The sequence below is a fragment of the Hordeum vulgare genome, chromosome 6H, assembly GCF_904849725.1.
Source record: "Hordeum vulgare subsp. vulgare chromosome 6H, MorexV3_pseudomolecules_assembly, whole genome shotgun sequence".
NCBI lineage: Eukaryota > Viridiplantae > Streptophyta > Magnoliopsida > Poales > Poaceae > Hordeum > Hordeum vulgare.
This window is the reverse complement of record NC_058523.1, coordinates 522899989-522907676: the sequence shown is the minus strand read 5'-3', so window position 1 is coordinate 522907676 and position 7688 is coordinate 522899989.

The window sequence follows — 7688 nt, the reverse complement described above, 5'->3', positions numbered from 1 at the left end:
AAGTGAAATGTAATATGTTAAGTAAAATATCTTGGAGGCTGGTGATGTAAAATACTGTCAGATTTTATTATGCAAATGTATTGATGTAATCTGAATTAGCTGGCTTAGCTGTGCCTGTGTGCTGTTACTCTTCCTTAGCTGAATAAGTAGGATTAAATGATAATAAAATATCATAAGATATGTTTGGATGTATGTCCATGCATTCCAACAGTTAATGTAATAATTATGTTTACTTTGCCTTGCAAAGATGAGCATCATCTCACCGAGTACGAGAAGGTTAGGGCTAGAAATATGATGAGGAACAATCGGATATTCCAGTCCCTTGGCATTGATGCAATAGTGTCAATGATTAGGAAAACAAATGATGTCAAGAAGGTACAACTAATGGGGTTCAAGAAGGTAGTGGAGTTATCAGTGATGACCCAGAGTACAATCCTAAGGAGGATGAAGTTGTAGTGCACAAGACTGTTAAGCTGCAAACTCTGTCTTGCTTGGAGGGTTCGGGTTCTTGTATGCTCTCTGTTTCCTTGTGCTCACATATTTATCTTGTGATCTAATTTTTTTCTGTGCTATTTATACAAGGCACTGAAGACAGCCAGCAAGAAGAGGAAGAGCTCAGAAGCATCTGCTGCAATGCCTCCAGGAAGGGTGATGGCCCCACCTCCAGGCCAAACAAAGAGGATCCTGGAACATGATGAACCTGATAGAGTCACAAGGCAGAAAGCAACTATGGCGGCTGCAACAGACCATCAGGAAAGTCCGCTGGGCATGGACTTTGAGAGCTTGGTGGAAATGCGTGATGAGTTTTTGTGAAGCTGTGCACCTGTGAAGTTGTCAATTATTTAAGTGATTGGTCATTCTGGTGATGAAACAATGTCTTGGTCTATTTGAACCTGATGAAGTATTTTGTGAAGTTGTAAATTATTTAAGTTTTGTTTGGACCATTTTGTTTGGGCACTAAAGTTAGTTTGGACAGCAAAAAGGCCGAGGCCAAAACAAGAATAGACTAAGAAGGCTTGGGCCTAAAAAAGAGGAGGCCAAGGCCCAAACTAGAATTTGTCTAAAAAGGCTTGGGCCTAAAAAAAGAGTAGGCCAAGGCCCAAACAAGAAGTGGACTAAAAAGAGTAGGCCAAGGCCCAAAATAAAAGTGAACTAATAAAAAACCTGCTCAGTAAAAGATTCTATCCCAGAAAATAAAAGGCCAAATTATTGGGCCCGGCCCACGTAGACGACCGGAATGGACCGGGCTGAATCTTATTTACGACCGTTTCATTTGGTTATAATTCTGCCACGGTGGTTCTGACATGATGTGGGCAGATTGCTAGTGACCAAATCATTTGGTCGTTAAATCTACAACCTTCTGTTTGGTCATAAAATACTACGACCAATCCAGAAAAAGGTCGTTATAGTTCACTAAAGACCCTCAGCTTTAGACCTTTTTTTGTCATAAAAAGGTCACAAATAGAAATCAATGACCATTCAGTGACCAATATTGAAGGTCGTTAGTTGACATATTTCTTGTAGTGTTAGAACTCACACCAATGCCATGCTTTGCGAAATAACGGTCAATCAAATGAGTAACCTCCTCAAACTCAGCCACCCCAGTAGGCAAATCAGACGGCGTGTCGAAAATGAAGTTCATATATGGTTAAAGAAAAGAAGTGAACACAGGAATAAATGCAGTACACCTATCAATATAAGATAGTGATGTATGCAAAAAATTCAAGGGACAAAATTTGCATAAAAAATACAATAAGCACATGATTTTTCCCATGAAAAAATGGTTGATTAAATACAGAAAGCATAACAGAACTTTTTACAGCAACGAGTAAGCAGGATACACAACAAACAAATCATGCTTACCAAAAGTAGCAAGTATATATATATATATGGAGTTCACAATTCAAAAAACACAAATGAAGTAAAACACAGAAATAGAAAAAAAGTTGGATATTTAAAAAATCATGATAGAACAAGAACATACCAAGCACGAGTAGTCACACTAATGGGGGAGGTTTCAACTGGTGAATTCATTTTAGGTGTTGCCTCTCCAAGATGGTCCTCACCACCAAAACCACCCGGGCAAACCGGCGAATTAAAAGCATCATCACTACGGCCTCTGCCATCAAAATTACCTAGTGGATTAAAAAAAGAACAAAACTAATAACATCAAATTACAAAGAATGCTAGTAATGTTGAGAACTAGCACATCAAAACCAAATATGCAGGATAAACAAATACAATCTAGATTAACAAACACTAAAATTATACATGGAGAAAAATGCACTCCACATACCGTGATCTCCCCCATGTGCTTTCCTTGGCGAAGACATAGCAATTGGACGAGCGCGCGAGGACGGTGTGATGAGTACTAGCACAAAACGAACAAATATGACAAAACCCTAGGTAAAAATTTATTTGCCCACGGAGCACGCGCGAGTAGAGCCTTCAAAACGACGAGAAATCAAATGCATCAGCAAAAATCGCAGAAGCTACAACAATCTAACAACTAGGTTCGCGACTATAGCTAATGAAAGGATGAGGGTCGGGCCAAAAACAGAAGGGATGACATCAGTGGTGGTGAGTTTCGGCGATACGGGGGAGGGGCAAGGGACCAGGGGAGAGGAGAGAGGGCGCAGAATGAAAGAATCTCGGGAAAACACACCAATAAAAGGGATCCGGGCGACGATGGATGCTACAGAGAACACTGTTGCCGCGGGTGACGCTCGTTGTTGCATGCGACGGCGATTTCGACAGGGGTGGGGAGGTTCTCCGGGCGTTACTGTAAGACAGGGGAAGAGGATTTTCTTTTCCGAGAGGAGAGCGTGTGGGAGGGACACGTGTGCGAGCCATGGGGGAACAAACACAAAAACGGGCCAGCCAAAAAGAGCCGGCCCAAGTAGACAAATAACTACAAAGCCCAAAAGTGTCGCACGAAAGAAAGTGAAGCTCACTTATATGGAAGAAGGAGGTCACCCGTATACAAAAGGGAACACCTGCAGTTGACATTTCATAAACTAACGAACTAAAATCTGATCCGGGCGACGACAGATGCTATAGAGAACGGTTGTTGCCGCGGGTGACGGTGGTTTCGACAAGGGTGGGGAGGTTCTCCTGGCGTTACTGTAAGACAGGGGAAGAGGGTTTTCTTTTTCGAGAGGAGAGCGTGTCCGAGGGACACGTGTGTGAGCCATGGGGGAACAACCACAAAAAGGGGCTAGCCCGAAAGAGCCGGCCAACTAGACAGACAACTACAAAGCCCAAAAGTGTCGCACGAAAGTAAGTGAAGCTCACTTGTATGGAAGAAGGAGTTCATCCGTGTACAAAAGGGAACACTTGCAGTTGACATTTCATAAACTAACGAACTACAATCTGAAGAGACAACACATGCTATTTAACTAAAAACGCACTCCATGCTTACCCTAAAAAATCCATGAAAACAAAAAATGCAAAAAACACAAAACATTCCACAAATTTTATAGGCCAAACATGCAATTCGCTTTAGAGGAGATGCAGTGCTATATGATCACAAGTGCAGCACAGGATGTTAACAACTTCACCACACGTCTATATGCCAAAGCAATTTACTAATTAGTCAAAACAAACACACAATAGAATGCAAAAAAAGTTGGGGGCCCCATCTAACCCTCATCCACCAAAAAATCTTAACTTCGTTTACATTAGAACTGTTTGAAAATGGAAGTTATACCATATTTGTAGTACACAGTCACCAGAAACGAAGTGTGCTAAGAAAGAGCAAGAAGTTCTCTTTCTCTGAGTCTACACTTTTGTCTTCAGTAGTCTAGTTAACTTCATGAATGCAGCCACATCACAAAACATCACCAAATTTACATCGCTGTTATGTGTGAACTTTGGACCCAGATCCAATACACCCTACTCACAAATGTGGAACTGCACATATATCAAATAAACAATGCATTCTACTCACTTTACAAGAGCACTGCAGACTTATGAACAAACAAGTCCATCCCCTTATAAAATGGATTGCGTTTACTGAATCACCTTATTTCGGAGCGGTTAAATCACGCAAACGCGCGTCTGCGCATAAAACGGTGGATACCACGCATATTGGACAAAAACCATAAAAACCCATGATATCAGTAAAGCCCACGCTCTGATCGGTTGCATCACTAAAGCCCAAGATCACAGACAAAGCAAAACCCACGATCACAAATGAATCACAACCCATGATATCCACAACCGCATCGTCAGAGTAGATCATGCAGTCCCTTGCTTGATGCCACCCCGACCATAAATACAGATATCTAGAACAACAACACATATATTCATTTCGCTGCCATCACTTCCGTCCCGCTCATCCCTCTCCACCAAAAATCAACAAATCCTTCTCCACGGCTCCAGCGATGGGGTTCATCAGGGAATTCCTGGAGGTGGAGGCCCACCGCGACACTATGTTGCACGTGATCCATGCCAACGACTTGCAGAAGGTGAAGGACATCGTCAAGCACTATGAGCAACATCTCAAGGCCCAACACAACAAGATCATCGAAGTTGATGTCGAGTACACCAATGAGCTAGCCCACGAGCAGAAGGCCGCCCTCGTCCAGCTCACCGTCAGCAAGACCCAGCCAGTGCTTCTCTTCCAACTGAGCACCAGAAAAGACAAGTGCATGGTGTTTTACACCTTCCTCCTCGACCCAAGGTACACTTTTGCCAGATTCTTCATCGACCAGGACATCGAGAAGCTGCAGCGCGTCGGCATGGAGATCAACCAATTCATCGACATCCACAAGGAATGGAGGATTCTTGAAAGAACCAACTACTTTGACTCGCTTGGCGACGCCTCCAGCATCCTCATCGATGACTACTACATCAACATGAAGAGCAAGTTAACCTACGAAGATCACACGCGCTGGGAGAGGATGCCATTGTCCGAGAAGCACATCTTGTATGCGGAGAGCACGCTTATGCCACGTACGAGATATGGAACCGCATCACCCTCACCTAGTACGGGCTTCGCCATGCAAAGATGGATAAGTCAAAGAAGCGCGCCAAGACATCGGGACACTACATCAAACAATGATGGACATGGTTATGGCCATGAAAAGATATTGAAAGATCGTGCTCTAGTCACTTTTAGATTCCTGATCACATTTGCTTCACATCAAGTTTGTAGTTTGCTTTTAATAGACATAGGTTTGCTTGTCGCTGAACTTTGATTTGAAACCACGTAGTTTGCTGAAGTATGCCAAAAGTTTATTTATAGTACTCAATTGCACTTCTCTTTTACCATTTTGTGCAGTGCACTATCATACAAACATACCAAACTTTGGATATGATTCAAAAGCACTGCATAAAAAGGAGGTTCACACCACAGTCTAAAACATATAACCATGCAGGACAGAGACGAAGACAAATGCATTGCATAATGGCCCTAAACCAAGGAGTGTTATTAATCGTGTACATGAAGTTCTGAGCATAGATAAAATGTCGTGAACCGTATGCAGATGAATAAGCCCACTTTCAGTATTTGAAGCCATGCGTCTAATTATTCTTAGAATGTAGTTATGTAGTTTCTGAATGCAGTTCACAAGTGCATACCCACGACCCACAACATGCATTAACTAGGTACATGAATTTCAAAAGCTCTCTGCAACTGCAACTCAATTTTTGTCCAAGGGAGTATGGCAATTGCATGTATGTTATATTGTTATTAGACATGAACTCAACGGTCGCCCATGATTTGCAATTGCATGTCTTCAACACGACTACAACTCTGTTTTGTTTTGTTGGGAGAGGGGGAGGAGGTAGTTGCATGTTTGCCACTAGACACCCAACTAAAAGTGTCTTCCCGGTCTGCAACTCCATGTTTTCAATGCGGCTGCAACTCTTTGTAGCTTTGTCGAGGGAAGATGCAGTTGCATATCTATCATTTGGCATGCAACTTCAAGTGTCTTAACAAATCGGAACTTCAATTCAACGGTGTTTCCGTTCGAGGGAGGAAGGAAGTTGCATGTCTATTATTAGACACATAACTATAATTGTCGCCCCACTTAGCAACTCCATGTCTTCAACACAACTACAACTCTGTGTTGTTTTGTTGGGAGAGGGAGAGCTCGCAGTTGCATGTCTTCCACTAGAAATGCGACTCTAGGTGTATCCCCTATCTGCAAGTGCAATTTTTCAATTTGACTATAATTGTGTGTTGTTTTGTTGGGGGGAGGAGAAGTTGAATGTGTGTCATTTGGCATGCAGCTACAAGTGTCACCATTTACTATAACTGCAACTCAATGGTGGTTTCATCGAGAGGAGGAGGTAAATTGCATGTCTGTTACACACAACTGCAATTGTCACCCCCGATTTGCAACTGCATGTCTTCAACGCGACTGCAACTCTGTAATGTCTTATTTCTCATAAGCCAAGGTGGCACTTTGATGTCTGCCACTAGATACGCAACATGAACTGTCTCCCATGTATGCAACTTTAGCTTTGTAGTGTTTTACCAGGTGAGGGAGTGGTTACATGTCTATTGCTAGGCCCACATGCTTAGTCGACTAAGACTTAACAAATTCTCAGTCGGCTCAGACTTAACGAAGTTTCAGTCACTGTCATCAGCAGGCTAACTTCTAGACTCATGTCGTTTGTTGTTTGATGCTAGTAGAGTATTAGGTCTTCGTAGATTTGACTTGGGCTTTGGTACCCCCACGTACGATTATTGCGTGCACTTAGAAAGGCATATGTCTTTGTGATTTGACTTGTAGCTTCGGTTTTGGGAACCTGCATGGTTGATGCTTTTTTGTTTTATGTCATTTTGGACTTTTTTTTAGTCTTTGTCTTTCTTGTTGTATATTTTTCTAGTAGTTTTTTATTAAATTTTTATATAGTTATGCATTTAAGAAAATGTGTCGCTTGTAGAGTTGGAGTAACGTGTCATGTAGTTTATATGTAATTGTCACATTTAAACATGCAACTGTAGTGAGGGATGACACTTACAGTTGTGTGCGTAGTAGCAGATATGCAACTGCCTCCTCCCGACAAAGCACCATTGAGTTGCAGTCGTGTTGAAGACATGTAATTGCAGTCGGGGTGACACTTGAAGTTGTGTCTCTATTGGCGCACATGCAACTGACCCCTCACTGATAAAACAACACAGAGTTGCAAACTCGGTAAAGATATGCAGTTGCAGTTGCCGGCGACACTTATAGTTGAGTGCCTAGTAGAAAATATGCACTTATCCCTCTTCCCGAGACAAAGCAAAACTTAGTTGCAGTTGCAGTTGCAGTTGTAGTCAAAGGATATACTTGCGGTTGTGTGCCTAGTAACACATGCAACTACCCCCTCGATACAAAATACCATTGAATTGCAAACTCGATAAAGATATGCAGTTGTAGTCACGGACGACACTTACAGTTGTCTGCCTAGCAGCAGACATGTAACTCCTCCTTCCCTGAACAAAACACCACCAAGTTGCAATTGCGGAAAAGGGACACAGTTGTTGTTGCGTGTCTAGTTACAGCTATGCAACTGCCAGCTACCCCTCTCCCAATAAAACAACAGAGTTGGAGTTGTGTTGAAGACGTGCAGTTGCAAATCGGGGGCGACAATTGCAGTTGTGTGTCGAGTAACAGACATGCAATTGACCTCCTCCCCGAACGAAAATACCATTGAGTTGCACTTGTAGTTAAGGTAGATACTTGTAGTTGTGT